Source organism: Haliaeetus leucocephalus, unplaced genomic scaffold (assembly GCF_000737465.1).
Source record: "Haliaeetus leucocephalus isolate CR32 unplaced genomic scaffold, Haliaeetus_leucocephalus-4.0 Scaffold142, whole genome shotgun sequence".
NCBI lineage: Eukaryota > Metazoa > Chordata > Aves > Accipitriformes > Accipitridae > Haliaeetus > Haliaeetus leucocephalus.
The window spans coordinates 1,348,400-1,365,429 of NW_010972578.1; positions in this window are offsets into that span (position 1 = coordinate 1,348,400).

Below are 17,030 nucleotides of genomic sequence, written 5' to 3' on the forward strand. Positions count from 1 at the left end.
AGCTTCTTTAAGTGTCTGCTTGTAAAGAGAAACCTAGCAGGTATCTAGTAGCATATTAAAACTCATGCCACACTTGTGCATGGGACTATATAGGTTTCCTATCTAATAACTGGTTGAGAAAATGGCCATAGTCCTTTTATTCAGGATGTTGGGGTTTACAAATTCAAAACTCTAGCAACACAGCTAACATTTTATCCTTCTAGTCAAGCTTTTCATAAAGGAGGCAGCTCTGTCTGTTATGGTCTTTGATGAATTTTAAGAAACATTCATCTGTAACACTTTCATTTTCTAGTTCCTTTGTGTTTTGTCTCCCAACTTTCTCTGAATTTCATTTAAAAAAAATAGAAAAACAAAGCAAACAAAAAAACTCAGAAAAGAGATCTAGAACTCAGTTACTTACTTAATGCCACATGGGTTTTGTTTTTTGGGTTTGTTTTTTTTTGAAGTAGAATATTTGCTCTTAAAATTGGCAGGCTGAGCTCTGTGAACTGTAAACCCTGAAACAAAATTTTTGATGCTGTACCAGGACAAAGTTATGTTAATATCGTATCTCTTTAGGGGTATAAAACATCTCCTCATTTACAAGAAACGGTATTTCTGTAGGGTGCTTCACAGAAAAAAAAGACAAGCTGCGTTCCCTTGTGCCAACTGGAAAGCACAAAAATGAAGCTATTGAGGCTGATGCAGTAATAAAGGGGCCAGATTCATTAGCTTAGAGTCGTTGCTGCGCTAACTACGTTCATGCAGCTTTTGGTCATCTCAGTGCGTGTCAAGAGAGATCTCCCAACCACCTGTACCACCTCGACCATGCGCAAACCTATGCTGAGCTATGCCTTTTCCCTAAGAAATAAAACTTCAGCCAAAAAACATCTGAAAAAACGTCTTTTCTGATTTTGAAGATATCAAGAGATGCAGAAAACACTGTTTCCCTCAGTAGTTTGTGCCGCTGGTTAATCATCTCCTCCGTTGTGCCTAATTTCTAATTTGAATTTGTCTGGCTTCAGCTCCCAGCCATTAGTTCTTGATGTGCCTTTCCCCGCTAGATTAAAGACCCCATTAATACCCAGGATTCTTCCCCTGTGAAGGTACTGATACGCTGTACTGCAGACACCTCTCAGTCTTTATTTTAATAGGCTAAACAGATTGAGCTCTTTAAGTCTCTCTCTGTGAAGCATTTTCTCTGGACCTGAAATCATTTCCATGGCTCTTTTCTGCACCCAGCTCATTTTTTTTAATAAACTCCTTATTTTTATTCATGCAGATGCCACAATTATATTCTGCTATCAGTCCTATGAACGCTGAATGCTGAAATAAAATATTTTCTTCGCTCCTTCCCCCCTCTTCCCTAGTTATGCAGCCCAGGATCACACATGCTTCTTTTCTATCAGTGCCACTCTTAAAACCATCATTATGCTTACCCTTTTCAAAGTTTCCAGCATCCTGTGCTTCATTCTGGGTCTGGGGTGCATATGTTGTTCCCATATATATAATTGCATTTAAAGAACCAAACACAGAAAAACTAAATATCATGGGTGGCAGAAACTTGTTTACCAAGCAACCCAGATGCCTTTGCATGGCTGCTTGGATATCGTTAATATTTATCCCTCTACCAGCTAATGGAAGGATAAATATTGTGTCATCTGCAAATTTTATCAGTAATGATTTTATATTTCCTTCCAGCTCCCTGTTTAAAATGTTGATGAGCATTAAGCCTTTCTCTAAACTTCTAGTACTCACTAGTGATTGTCTATTGATAACATTTTTTTTCACAGCTGTCAGTTAACCAGATCTTAGACTAGTAGAGAGAACTGTGTGTGCTTTATTGATACTCTGAAGCACTTATTTTTAATCAAAATGGTGTGCTAAAATAAGGAATACTATAATGTATAGCATAGTAGTAGAATTATTTTTACCAAGCAACTTCTAACCACCTCCAAATATAAAACCAGGTTTGCTTTATGGGACCTATTTTCCATAAAACCTTTTTTTAATCATTATTATTACTGGTTTTGATTATGTTGTCCCACTGTAATTTTCTATTTGCTGAGTGTCTTGTAAAATTTTCCATTGTCTTACCCCAAACTGACGTCTAACTTTTTTTTTTTTTTTAATAATAGAACAATAGTGTTAACTTTCTAGAACACTAGGGTGGGTTTTTTTTCCAAAAAAAACTATTACAAATTCACATTAGCAGGAAGATGGGCACTTAAGGCTGATGCTCAGGTTCTTGAGATGAGGACTTCAGCCCCCCTGATTTGTAAATGTCTATGCCTAGGAATAATATTTCTCTATCTTTATTAGTTACTACTGGACTGAAAAGTACTTCATTGACCTCATCTGATACAAGTGCTTCATATTGCCTCTTTCAAATATGAAAGCTAACTTTTCACAGAAAATGTCTCTTTTTGGGCATCCTTATTATCATTTTGTCTATTACCATTTAGTAATGGAAATATTCCACTCTTAGGATCTCTTTTACTCCTACTACACTTGAAAAATTCTCTTTTTTATTGTTCTGAGCCCTGCAAGCAATATAATTTTTCCTTGAGGCCTTTATGAATTTTCTTTACATTTTAGCTTCTATTCCAGGCAAACCAGAATACTCATAATTGGGATATTCAGTTAACATACTGTTAGCGTTGGCTTTACCTGTTTCAGATGAACTTCAGTTTCCTACAAGCACTGGGAATGACTCCAGGATTAAGCCATTCCCGATATGCTGCTTTCAAGCTTTTCAATTGCTAATATATCACTTTTAATAAATATTGTAACGTGCAGAAGAGTATGGATTTTGACTGTGATGCTTCTATAGTGCAAACCATGTTCTAAAATAAAAAAAAAAATTATGGTTACCAAAACTCTTTTTATTTTTATTTTTTACCAACCTTTCATCTTATAGCTGGCAAATTTTTCCTACTTAAAACAACAAAGACAAAAGATTTAGGGAATTAACATTTACTGATGGGGTGCAATGGGCTTGGGTTGCTGGAAACAGCCATTTGTAAGGCTATCTGGAAACCTGTAACTGATCTACTCATTGCATTTTGCAGAAAGCAGTCTCAGTTTCTGTCCCCGATGCTAAGTCAGTTTGGTTAAATCAGAAATGTCTCTAGATCCCTACTTGATGCTTACTCTTCATCATCCCAGCTTCCCTTAAGGCTCATGTATAAATAATAAAAAAAAAGGAAATATTGGCATTAGCTGGCAGCCCAAAAGCAGAAACAACTCTGAACATTGCATGAACATTGCATTGATAAACATGTTGAAAATACAGCCATTCGCACAAGAATTTGACCTCTTTTCTTATTATCACAGTATCTTTCCCTAAAATTGCACTGTGGCAAACCAAATCCTGTCCTGTGTTAACAGTTCTTGGACCTGGGCATTTAAGATTTTTGGGATGCCTTTATTTTGCTGTGGTAATTTCTTACACTTCTTTTTTTTGTCCCAACAAAATGTTCATGATTTTGACTAGAGAAGGTAAAATATGAAAGTACTGAAACCCCCTATCCTTCATGCTCAAACATGCATAAAACAACATAAGTAGTAGTCTGGATAGGCATTAATTATAACTCTTTGAAATGTTTGCATGGCATACATCGTGGTTTAAGCCCAGCCACTAACAACACACCACGAAGCCGCTTGCTCACTCCTCCTCCCTGGCCCCAGTGAGATGAGGAGAAATTATACAGAAAAGCTCGTGGGTCAAGACAAGGACAGGGAGGGATCACTCACCACTTATGGTCATGGGCAAAAGACAGGCTCAACTTGGGGAAGAGACAAAATCAATTTTATTTACTACCAATCAAATCAAAACAAAGATAATGATGAGAAGTAAAACTGAATCTTAAAACACCCTCCCACCTGTCCTGGTTTCAGCTGGGATAGGGTTAATTGTCTTCCTAGTAGCTGGTATAGTGCTATGTTTTTGAGTTAGCTATGAGAAGAATGTTGATAACACTGATGTTTTCAGTTGTTGCTAAGTAGTGTTTAGACTAAAGTCAAGGATTTTTCAGCTTCTCATGCCCAGCCAGTGAGAAAGCTGGAGGGGCACAAGAAGTTGGCACAGGACACAGCCAGGGCAGCTGACCCAAACTGGCCAACAGGGTATTCCAGACCATGTAATGTCACATCTAGTATAGGAACTGGGGGGAATGGGGGCAGGGCGATTGTGGCTCGGGGACTTAACAGTGTGTTGATCAGCGGGTGGTGAGCAATTGCATTGTGCATCACCTGTATATTCCAATCCTTTCATTACTACTATTGTTATTTTATTAGTGTTATCATTATCATTATTAGTTTCTTTTTTATATATATTCTATTAAACCGTTCTTATCTCAACCCACAAGTTTTACTTCTTTTCCCGATTTTCTCCCCCATCCCACTGGGTGGGGGGGAAGTGACTGAGCGGCTGCCTGGTGCTTGGTTGCTGGCTGGGGTTAAACCACGACACCCCCACCCCTCCCTCCTTCCCGGCTCAGCCCCACTCCCGGTTCTCTCTCCCTCCTCCCCCCGGCGGCGCAGGGGGACGGGGAATGGGGGTTGGGGTGGGTTCCTCCCCCCTTGTCTCTGCCGCTCCTTCCTCCTCAGGGGGAGGACTCCTCACTCGGCCCCTGCTCCACCGGGGGGTCCCTCCCGCGGGAGACAGTCCTCCATGAGCTTCCCGGGCGTGGGGCCTTCCCGCAGGCCGCAGTCCTCCAGTCACGGCCTGCTCCAGCGCGGGCTCTCCCAGGGAGCGGCGGCCATCTTGGGGGGCATCCATCCCCCTGATCCGGCATGGGCTCCTCTCTCCCTGGGCTGCAGGTGGGCATCTGCTCCCCCACTCCCCTCCGTGGGCTTGGGGGGGACAGCCTGCTGTCTGGTTTCACCATGGGCTGTGGGGGCATCCCCTCCTCCCCTCCTTCCTCACTGACCTCACTGTCTGCAGAGGGGTTCCTCTCACATTCCAATCCCCTACTCACCGCAGGTTCCCCTCTTAAATCTGTTCTCCCAGAGGCGCGACCACCATCACTGACGGGCTCAGCCTGGGCCAGAGGCGGGTCCGACTTGGAGCTGGGGAAGCTTCTGGCACCTTCTCACAGAGGCCATGCCTGCAGCCCCTCCCCTGCTACCAAAAACCCTGCCACACAAACCCAAAACAGCATATTTCTTCATTCGCTATGTGCATACATGTGCCCATTTATATGTATCTGCATGTATTTTTATATATACACAGAAAAATATGTACACACATATAAATAAGTACAGATTGAATGTGCATCATTCTGATCTCTGTCTCCTTCTCTCCCTCTTTCTGCATGAACTGTTGGGAAATTTTAACTTTTCTTGGTTAAATTACCTCTATTTATTTATTACTTAAATGTATATTCATCTATGAGTAGACACACATCTGTTTTCCTCAATGAACTTTTATCAGTTAGGTTTCTCAGATTGCTCAGGGATGACTAAAAGATCTGGGTGTCTTCCAAACTGTCCTGGTCCATATGAAGGGCTGGCTGAGGGACTGCAAGAACATGGTCCAGATTGGCAAAGTAGCAAATGAAAGGATAGGAAATGGGCGGTGAGAGAACAGGTACAGGAGGTATCTGTCATTTTGCCTTACATAGTCTCGCAATATTTTTTCTTTTTACATTCTCAACCTTAACATGGCTTGAACTTTTGTGGAAAAACCTATGCAAAGTGGGATCTTGCAGCACAGATCATGTGATAAATGGGATGCCTCTCAGGAACATAAATCTGTGCTGGTGCATCGTGATGCAGAATTGGTATTGATGCTAACATGTCATTTTCCCAAATGCTTCAGAGTCCTTTGGGCTTGCCATGAAGGTAAGAATTTATCTTCTAATCTCAGAACCACTTTTCTCTGTCTGGATTAGCCATGAGCAGGAAAGTCATTAACATTTATGAACTGGGGATTAATAACACTCCAGAGCGTATTATGTGGTCTGTTTATCCCCTGCCCAACCCCTTAACCTATGTCTGAGATAGATAGGTAGAAACAAATTGGTAGCACAAGCCCCTACTCACTTGGAAACTTAACTGAATCACAAAGTAGCTGAGGTTGGAAGGGCTCTCTAGAGATTGACCAGTTCAACTCCCCTGATCAAATAAGGGTCATTTATAGCAAGTTTCTTAGAATCATGTCCAGAGGGGGTTTCAGTATGTCCATGGATTGAGACTATGCAACCTCTCTGGGCAACTGCAGTGTTTGATCACCCTCACAGTTAAAAAGTTTCTTCTTATGTTTAAATGGAATTTCCTGTATTTCCATTTATGCCCATTGCCTATCATGTACAAACTTGCTGAGGGTGCATTGTCCCATCAGTCAATTAATTAGTACAGATTTTAAACAGTATTTGACCCTCCTTATAGACCCTTGCTATACACCACTAGTAACTGGCCTCCATGGACTTTGCTGATCACAAACCCTTTAAGAACACCAGTTAGGCAGTTTTCAGACCACTTCATTGTCTATTTAACCAGCCCATATTTCATCATCTTGTCAATGGGAGACGATGTCATAAGCCTTGCTACAGTCAAGAGAAGCAAGTTCTTCCCTTGTCCAGCAAGACAGTCTTGTCATCATAGAAGGTTATCAGGTTTGTCAGGCATGATTTCCCCTTTGTAAATCCACACTGACTACTCCCAATGACCTTCCTGCCCTTTATGTGTTTAGTTTCCATGATTATTTGCTCCATCATCTCCCCAAGGATAGATGTAACATTGACCATCCTACAGTTCCCCAAATCCTCCTAATTGCCCTTCTTGAAGGAAGGAGTGATGTTTGCTTCCTCAGGAACCTCCCCCAATTGACATGACCTTTCAAAGATTATTTGGGAGTGGTCTAACAATGACATTGACCAGGACCCTCAACATTTGTGGGTGCATCCCATCAGGTCCAATGTTCTTGTGTATGTCCAGTCTATTAAAGTGTTCTCTAACCTGATCCTCTTCCACCAAAAGTAAATCTTCCTTGCCCAGACTTTCCCACTGCTCCTGGGGATTCCTCAAGGGCCTTGGGATTCCTGGTGTTAAATCTCACCAAGGCAAATAAATTATTGAGTACCTCAGCCTTTATGGTGGTACAAGTCTCCTGCCCCATTCAGAAGCAGGCCTAAATTTTCTATGTTTTCTTTTCATTGATGAAAAAGGGCATCTTGTTGCCCTTCATGTCTCTTGCCAGAGTCAACTTCAAGTGGGCTTTCCTAACACCATCACTACACACTCAGTCTCTATATTCCTCCCAGGTCACCTGACCCTGCATCAACCACTTGTACACCTGCTTTTCTTATCTGAGTTTTGTCAGAAGGTTCTTGTCCAGCCGTGCAGGCCTCCTGCCACCTTTACTTGATTTCCTGCTAGTTGCGATGGACTATTCTAGTGCTTGAGGTGGTCTTTGAAAATCAACCAGCTCTCCTGGACCCATCTTCTCTCCAGGGCTGTATCCCACGGGATTATTCCAAGCAGGTCCCCAAACAGGTCAAAGTCTGCTGACCTGAAGTCCAGGCTCGTGATCCTGCTGTTTGCTTTGTTACCTCTTCTTGTGGTCCTGAACTCCACCATCTCATAGTCACTGCAGTCAATCTGCCCCCAACCTTCACTTGTTTAAGTGTAGTACTATTCCTCAGCTAGTGTCTACCTCTCTCTAATAATCGAAGAGTCAGTCTTAGCAACAATGAATGACAAGTACTGAGCTTTCTTTTGTATATTAATGCTGGACCTCTCCTGAGATACTATAGCAGAAATTATTATGAGTCTGATCCAAAGGACATGGAGGTCAACAAGAAGATTTTCAGACTTTATGCTCTACGGATTACATTTGATGACCATTTTTTCAACACAAAAAATAGAGGACATCAAATTTAATCAGTAAAAGGCAAACGCAAATCTAACAAATGAAGGGTATTCTTCTGATTATAAAGACTAAAAGCTTGATGAGTTGTTGAACTCCTTGCTGCAGGAAGATTTGGAGATAAAATGTATGTATAGGTTCATAAAAAGCCCTTCATGAAAAAGCCATCAAGGCTAACACATAAGAAGGGCCACTCCTTATCTTAGAAATATGCACTGCAAATTGCAGTTAGCATTGGAGACTGAAAGAGTATTCTGAAAAAATGCCACTATGTTTACCTTACATGGGCATCCACGAATTGTCAGTATTAGAGAGAGAATACTCAGTTTGGAGGATTCCAATATGCCAAAATATTGTCACACAGAGTCCTGATGTAAACTTCTAAGGTGCTTGGGGGGAAATATCTGAAATGACTGGAAGATTTGCCATTGTTTTCAAGGGAGTTGGGATTCAGCTCTCACAAATTCATTTTAGGAAATCTCTTATACTTTCATGTATAAACCAAAGACCTGTGGATCAATCCATTATGGCACTGTGGGCCAAACTTGCAGTGTTTCACGCTTGTTAAAAGAACCTACTTTTCTAAAAAGAATGAAATCTGGGGTGCTTTTTGGACACCTCTCCCATCATTAAAATCTGAACTTCTCAACAGAAAGGAAAGGTAAAAAGTGCTACTCCTTACACAAAATGCCAAGAGTAAATACAATGCAAGAAGTTTAATCTTGGCATTTATGTAGGTATAAAATAAAGAAATAATCCCATCCTGAAGTGGTTCGTTGGTTTTCCTGTTAGTGTTTCTTTTATACAAGTAATTTTGCAGGTCCAGATTAATTTCTGGTGCAAGTCTATGAAAAGCTCTGCATCAACAGAAGGGATAGATTTGTTGGGTAATCTTCATTCCAGTCAATGATAAGACCAGCACTTTACTCACTGTTTCTCTTTGTGAGTTAATACACAGTATTGGATTTCCTCTTTGTATTTTCATTCTTTCTTTGTGTAGGCATTTGTTTTTTGCTTCTTTTTTTTGTGTTAGTTTCCTCAGGGGATGCAACAAAGGTGTCATTACCAAGAAAGCCTTCAAAAACCAGCTTTAAAAAAAAAAAAAAAACACAAAAAATTTCAAATAAAGAGTGTTTCTCCTTGTATTGAGCAACATTTTACAGCTAATAATTTTTGTTGTATTGCTGGACAGGTTATTGGAATTATTAGTAGCCAGGAGACAACATGCAATTATAATGATGTAAATCACAGCTGGATTGAGGAAGAGAAAGAGGAGAAAGAAAGGACAGAAGAGAGAAGAAAAGAGAGAAAGGACAATGACAACAAAAGCAATGGACTGTACCTTTCACTGCTGTGAATTATACATATGATTTTATTAACCAATATAGACTAGTTTCTGGTCCTATTTGCTATTGTGTGAATCCAAAATCATTACAGAGTAGTTTTGTATTATTACAACTGAGGTCAGAATCAGGATCATGTGGGAGGAGTGAATGACACATGTCCTCTTGTCCACTGAGACTCTTTCTTGTTCTGCCTGCTTTGTTGGCTGAGGGTAGGAGTGACATTTTCATTTGTATTTAATATGTACTAAATGGTAAAACTAAATCTAGCTGAGGTTTCTGAAACTGACACTATTACCTGGCAATTCATGCAGCTGTCATCTGGCATTGTACGCTTTTAGTGACAGGGTAACAGCAGTCTGATTTCTGTTATACAGCACCAAGCAGAGTGTGGGGTCTGGTCTGGAACAACAGCACTGGGTACACAGGAATACAAATAATGTAAAGCTTGTTGGGTTTTGAGAAGGATTATAACAAGAAAACAACCAAAATAAAATACCCAGAACCTTTTCTGTCCTATATTCTTATTAAAACAAAATCTTTCTCAATTCTATCCTTTCTATGCATTTCTGTGCTGAAGAAACAGAATATATACCTGGTAGCAGGATGGTGAGCTTCCTCTCACCAGAACTTCATCCTATACTAAGACTCCTGAGGTGAATCCTCTGGTGGCACCTATTTTTCTCCACGGATCACAGAGATAGTCTAGCTACTTTCTTAGAACTATTCATGTCTAACAGTAGATGACATGAACCTCACTTCATATATCTACAAAATTGTCCACTTACTTTTTGACCAATCTGCTTTTAAAAGTAGAGCCTGGCTGCAAATGTATTTTCTGTTTCACAGGAAATTACATTATTTCCATAGTTTTCACTCTTTTTAACTGGATAATAATAATAGAACAAATGTGAAATTTACTCGGAAATGAGAGTCTGAAATAAAACAATAATGATTTTTATTTGAAACTTGCTTTTTCAAAGAAAGTAAAATGATTCATTGCAAGGCTCTTGTTTGATTTTATACACTATAAGCAGCTTTAAAATGATACAAAAAAGGTTGTACTGAAATGGAAATATCTGAACATTCTGTTCCATTACAAGCTCATCAGAACAATCTTCTCAGATGTCTTCATAATGAAATTTTATTAGAATTGATAGATTTTCACACAAGCATGCAGTTTGACAAGCATTTTCTGAAAGAAAGAAAAAAAGGTTGGTAGAGGACATCCTGCTGGCTTTATTTAAAAAATTTTTTTTTATATTAAAAAAAAAAAAAAAAAAGCAACCACACCATAAAATAGCTAATCAGTTCACTTGTGTTCTCTCTAGAGAGTTGTCTACTATGGTTCTTCCATGGAAAGATTTAATTACTTTGTACCTAAAGAATATTTTTTTAATTCAAGGTACTTTAACTTACATACAAACGTTTATTCTCAAAACAGCTCCAAAGGGTGGTCTAATATAGCTGTTCTTATTTTCCGATTCTCATGCTAAGATACAGAGATTTTAAATGATTTGCAAAAATGAAACTTGAGTTTGATGCAGAGTCCAGGTTGAGGTATTGCCACATTAGACACCATTAGGGACCCCTCCCTCTCTTATTTAAAAATAAAATAAAAGAAAATGAATCTTTTGTGGATAAAGGTAAAAGCTCAGCCATGTGCACTGTGAAGGGAGAGGTGGCTCTATCATGTTGAAGAATCAAAGAAACACTCATGAGGAAAAAAAAAATAGTGGAACATCCCACTTTTGCTTCTCCTGCATAAATAATGCAACCCAAGGACATTTAGGATTTAGAAAGTGGTTTCTTGTCATATCAAGCACCACTTCAGAAGCCAAATGATATAGACAAGTCCCTATTACAATGGAAAACACAGTGGGACAAAGGAAAATATTTCGCTTCACGAGGTAAAAACCTTTATTTAAAGGCCAGCTACAACAGAGACAATGATCTTTGCTCCTGGACACCTACTAGCCATTAATGGGAAAGTTCCTCTGAAAACATACACATGCACTTACAACTTGGGCTCTAATGAGGGCTTTACTGTTTGATGACGACATATCTGGCATGCTTTCAGAACTCTGCAGTCCCAATTATAAAGCTGTCCAGCAGGAAAACCCATTACAGATCTGAGCTGCCAGACCTTCGAAATGAGGTTGAAGAAAAAAAAAAAAAGAAAGGAGAGGCAAAAGAAAGGGGTTAAAGATGAAGAAAAAAAGGAAGAAAAGAAAGGAAAGGAAGGCTTGATTTGGGGGAAAAAAAAAAAGTAAAAAAGAAAGTGAAAGGTAAAATACCTTTAAAGAAAATTTGTTCCTAGAGCCCCCTATAATGTGACAGAGCTAATTTGTGCCTTCAAAGATCTAAAGAGCCTGCTAGCTGCAGGTGGCAAAGAGGTTACTTCTGGCATGGACTGTAGGCATCAGATAACATAACACAGAAAACTTCTGTCCCCCATGGAAAAGTTAATGAGATCAACTCTTTTAGGATCCCCTAAAAGAGTTCCTTCAACCTCACCCCATCCACATCTCATTCTTGCAGCCAAACAAAAAGTGTCTGGTTGAGTTTAATTGGCCAACCAATGCTTTGATAGCTGGGGTTTTTTCCTTGCCCTTGGGGTTACTCAGTGTAGCAGAATTAGGCCAACTTGTTGAAACATGAAGGTCAATCTTCATCCATTTCTTTGTTTTGTTTTGGAGGGGGTGTGTGCGTTTTAATTGCTATTGAAAATCTAGGTTTGGTAATAAATTTCCATAAATAGCAAACCTTTCAAATCTATCAGCTTTCTTAGTGTGAAGTCCCATCATTCCTAGTGAGGTCCAAAGGTTCTCCAAGGCAGCTCTAAGCAAAGCAGACATAGAATGAGATGTGGCACGTCTGTTTCACAATGTGGTATGATCTGATTTATGTATGTAAGAGACACAGCTTCAGTGTTATAGGAGTCAACTATTGCGTCCAAAATGCATTAAACATGCAAGCTATGGAGTTAAACCAGGGGGATGACTGCATTGTGTGGAGATGTGCCAAGATACCCTTTTTGTAGTACATGCATCAAACAGTAGTCTCTGCACAGAAAAAACGTACAAAGTAACTATTCAGCAAATTTATTCCACATTCCGAAGGCCACAATACTGGTCTCTGTCACAGAATGACAAAAGATCAGATATATAAAGCTGGAAGGAGTCTACATAACCTTAAAATTGGTCTCATGTAGAACTGCTGTCTCAGTAGTGTCCTGTATCACACTGATCACTGGGACAGTTGGTCTTCCCACTACTAGTTTGTATCTGTAGCTTGAGCTCAAAGAATATAAACTGACTAAAAAGGTCTGAACTCAGGACATGCGTGGAAGGGATGGGTTGCAGGGCATTTGGTTCCAACTGCATCTTTTCTGTTCAGCCAGTGTGTCTTCTGAGAGCTTGGTTTGAGAGAACAAAACATTCTTGGCTGCTCCCTAGCATGGGAACTGCAGACCTTGGCCTCAGTCCATGCCTGCATGGAGTCCACATGTAAAATGGAAAGTCTGGGTTAGAACCCAGCCCTTCCCAGCAGAGGACTATAGGTATCTTTGTGTGAGTCTCAGGAACTGAAGCAAACTCTCTGATATACCAGTCTCATGATGATAAGACAATCTTTCTTGTTCAAGTAATCACTCCAGGTGAAATGCTCAGCTGTCTGGGTTCTCTGTAGCTCCTTTCATAAACTCTGCTTTTCCCTGTCCTTCGTGAGTCATTCCCTGTCCTGTTCTGTACATCCTCCAGACAGAGAGGATTATTTTACCCTTTTACCCACCTCTGTTGTCATTTATCCAAACCATTCGCCCCTCTGTCAATGGGGCTAAGGGAAATCACCCCTCAGTGTGGGAGGCCTGGGAGTTTAATCTCTCCTCTTTTTCACCTCTTAGGATAATGTGAAAACATTTTCCTTCAGAAAACATGTTTATGCAGCATCAGCATCAAAAAGCCATTTTCTTGTTTTCCCTAATGACTTTATCAGACACACAGCAACACAATGAAAGATGTTGTTGTTATTCCTTTTCCTTTCCTTGATCTTTATGTTTTCATGGAAACATCATTAGTGAGGATAATAGTTGTGCCAGAATATATTCAACACATGGGCCTGACACTCTCATTCTAATGTGTCACCAAGAACATCTTTTTTTCCCCTTTTTAAGTTTCCTGGCATTCATCAAAAGCCCTTTCAGAAACAGAAACCCTGGGTTACCCTTCTGCCATCTTTTAGAGGGGAGGATGTGACATACTTCCCCTTTACCTTTCCATGTAGTGGGATTGGTAGATTGGTATTTGCCCAGGCTGGTTGCATCTGAAATATCAGAGACTTTAATTCAGTTTCTTGCTCTTTCTCCAACCTGCTTTGTGAATTCCTTTCTTCCTGGAGAAGGAGGTAACTTGGTCTATGCCAGCTATGCTGACTACCAGTGTGATGAAATATGCTCTCCCTCCAAGTGCTGGCAGAAAGCTCTACTATAATTAAAAATGACATAAACAAACAGCCAAAACCCCCCAAACAAACAAATTAAAAAAAACCCTAAATTCCACTATCTGTTTGTCTTGTTATCTGTTCTGATTAACCTGGTCCTTTTATTAGCAAAGCTTTTTGCACTCAGGGGTGGTGATTACAATATGTCAATCTAAGTCTCAGCTTTTTAAAGTAACAAAATCCATAACTAGGAACACTTTGCCGAGAGGTGCCACCCCCTTTCCTATGCTACCTAACAGCTGTGGAAGAGAGCATGACTTTAGTCTCACCGAACAGTAATTTTTCAGGGAATTATATACCTATTTTGGCCTTCTGCATCTTCATTTGTCTGTGAGATCTTAGCAAGGAATGCCTACAGGAAAATCAATATCCAAAGAAGACAACCAAGCTCAGCTGCAAGGCAGACAGCCCATGTCCTCAAGGGTTTAGAGACCCGTTAGACAGTGGAGACAGAGAGTAAATAAGGACATAATGTTACACACAGAGGAGACTCAGGAAGAAGAACTCACTTGCCTGACTCCCACTGCAAGACTGCTTTTGTATATAGTACTTAGGGCATGTCTTCAGAGAATAAACTTCCATTAGTTTGTATTCAGAAGCTGTGTAACTTAAACTTTGTGTGAAAGAGTCCAAATAGATAAGCTTTACTTTTCAGGGCTTGCTATCTTGCAGTCAGTGTTAGGCTGTGGCTCAGCAGAGTGGGTTTATTCCTTTTTGGTTTGTCACACAGGGAGGAAGCAAATACAAGCCTCTGCCATCAACTGTTGTGTCATCTTCCCAGCCACAAGCTCTCTCTGATCTCTGAGGGCACCCACTCAGTCATAGTCCTTGGTTATATGCTGGTGAGCATGTACGTATGGAATGGGAACGGCTGACCACCATTTGAGCTTGCTGTAGTAGGTCTCTATTTCCTTAACTTTACGGGCTAGTTTGCAGAGAATTATGTATTTTTTGGGGGGTATTATTTGCTCAAGGAAAAGGTTAGAAATGCACATTATTTTTTGAACACTTTCTCGGCTGGTCTCTTAAGAAGAGACTCCTGCAAGTCTTCCCCTCAGCAGTGAGCCTTTCTCTCTGTATATCACTGGAGTCCCCTGTTCACAGTTCATCTAGAAGAGAGCGAACTGCTCAGCCTCGTTTCATAGCTCTCAGGTCCCAGCTGAGATCTATTCATGAGACGCTCTACAGTACAAATCAAGGGACCCTTAGGGCGCTGTATGAATTCATAACAAGGAATAATCCATTCTCAGCGTTGTATGCAACAGCGCTTTAAAAAATAAGAAAACACTGTAGAAAACACTGGGGGAAGGCAGAACCACAGGGGGACCGCAGAATGGTGTTACGATCCTCCTACCCCCAGTGCTGTCAGGGTGCCTGAGCACAGGCAGGAGCTGGGCAGTCCCTTTCACAGGAGGGGAATGGAAGCACTGCGGGGCAGCGGGTGGGATCCATCCACTTCATCTGAGGATGTGCCCACGTGAGGAGTGGGATTGTCCTTGGTTTTCTTTAGAGATAATGGTGGGACTTGAGAGTCCAGCCCAGATCTGGACCATGTTCCAGAGGTTTGTCTCTCTCTGTTAGGTTTTGGGGGAAATGGTAGTTACAGGTAGTACATCAACTAAAGAAGACAAATATTTAAAACTAAACAGGATGAGTTAGGCCCAAGGGCATTACCCAAAATTAAAAAGAAAAACTATGATGAGCCTCAAATTATGCCACAATTTCTCAGTCTCTGGAGTGGACCTTAATTCTTTTTTTTGGTTGCAGCTGTTTGCCTCCTCATATCTTTCTCCTCTTCTGTGTTGTAACAGAGAAATAAGAAAACCCAGTAATGTAACTGGATCTTGGGACATAGCAAGGTGACTGGAAAGTTGCCTTGTGTAAAGGAATCCTGAAGCAGTAAAAGACAGGTAGAGCTAGGTTTATGCCTCACACAGACACCTGTCTCAGATATTGGAAACAATTGATTTTCACTGAGGAATGGTTAAGAAGTGCTGCTCCTTCCACTGTGTGGAGCTCATTAAACAGTCCTTGTACGCTGAATTTGTCTGGAATAAACAGGACTAGCTCATAGGCTCTTCTAACCCGCCCCTGCAGTCAAAAGACTTTTGTGATAGCCCACACACCAGTGAATCTGTCTGAGACAGAAAACCTCCAATTCCTCACTCTTTCACTAATGCTTAGCACAGCACATTCAATGTGTCCACTATCAATGTGTTACATCTCTGACCATAGCAGGTAGAAAAAGTGGTCATGGACTAAGACTGTGTACCACCAAGTGCTAGTCAGTATTTCAAAATACGGCAAATTTTGTGTGTGCGTGCTTAAAATGTCTCACAGCTTGGATTTATTAAGCAGTCTATATCCAAACTTGCTGAACTTCCTTTACCTGGACTGAATTTTGGCAGTTTAATGACAGCACTACCTCATGAGATTCCCAAGAGTTTTGAAATTATAGTAATGTAAACTCTAATAATTATTTTCCTTGTGTGTGACCATTATTTCTCTTTTCAGTTCTGACAGAAGAGGTGTGGGGGGAAAAAAAAGACAAAAAGTTGACCTAACATATCTGAATCACCCAAAAATCTCAAAACTAATTGGATCTATAAGACAAAAAACCACAAGTAAACATTGATATTGGAATGCCAAACAGTAATCTTCAAATTATTATGAGACTGAATTAAAAAAAACCCCAACAAACACTTTTCTTCTCGTTTGAAAAGAGAAATCTATAGAGTTTTTGCTTTTTGCACAATCTTTAAGTATTTAAGTTAATAATAAAAACATAAATAGATGTTGCCAAGATTCCATGTCTTATAGCTTCATGAAACACTAAAAAAAAGTGAGAACTGGAAACAGCAATGGGGAACAGACTTCATTACCACTCTAAAAGCTGTTGTAGTTCCTAGGAGATAAGGAGCAAACAGGTTATAGGGGGTGCTGGCAAAATAGTTGGGGCAATCAGCCCCGAAGACCTCATCAAAAGTCCACTGAAGTCGATGGAAAAACTGCTATTAACTTCAGTGGGCTTCGAATTAGGCTTTGAGTTCAAGTGCTTTGACAGGGCTGCGGGGAAAGGATGAAAAAGAACAGAATAATAAAGAATAAAGCAGTACTGGGGTGAATGACGTAGACTCCAATAGCAAGAAATAATAGCAAGAAAGTTGGGCTGTAGCAGGCAGCAGGGCTGGGAGGTGACTGCAGAGCTCTGTGTGTGAATTCACACAACATCCATTCACACCATTTCTCAGACGCTCACTTTTCTGAGCAGTAAATTCACTCAGTTTTTTTTTTTTTTAAACATATATTAATTTATTTTTAGGAAAAGAAAAGCA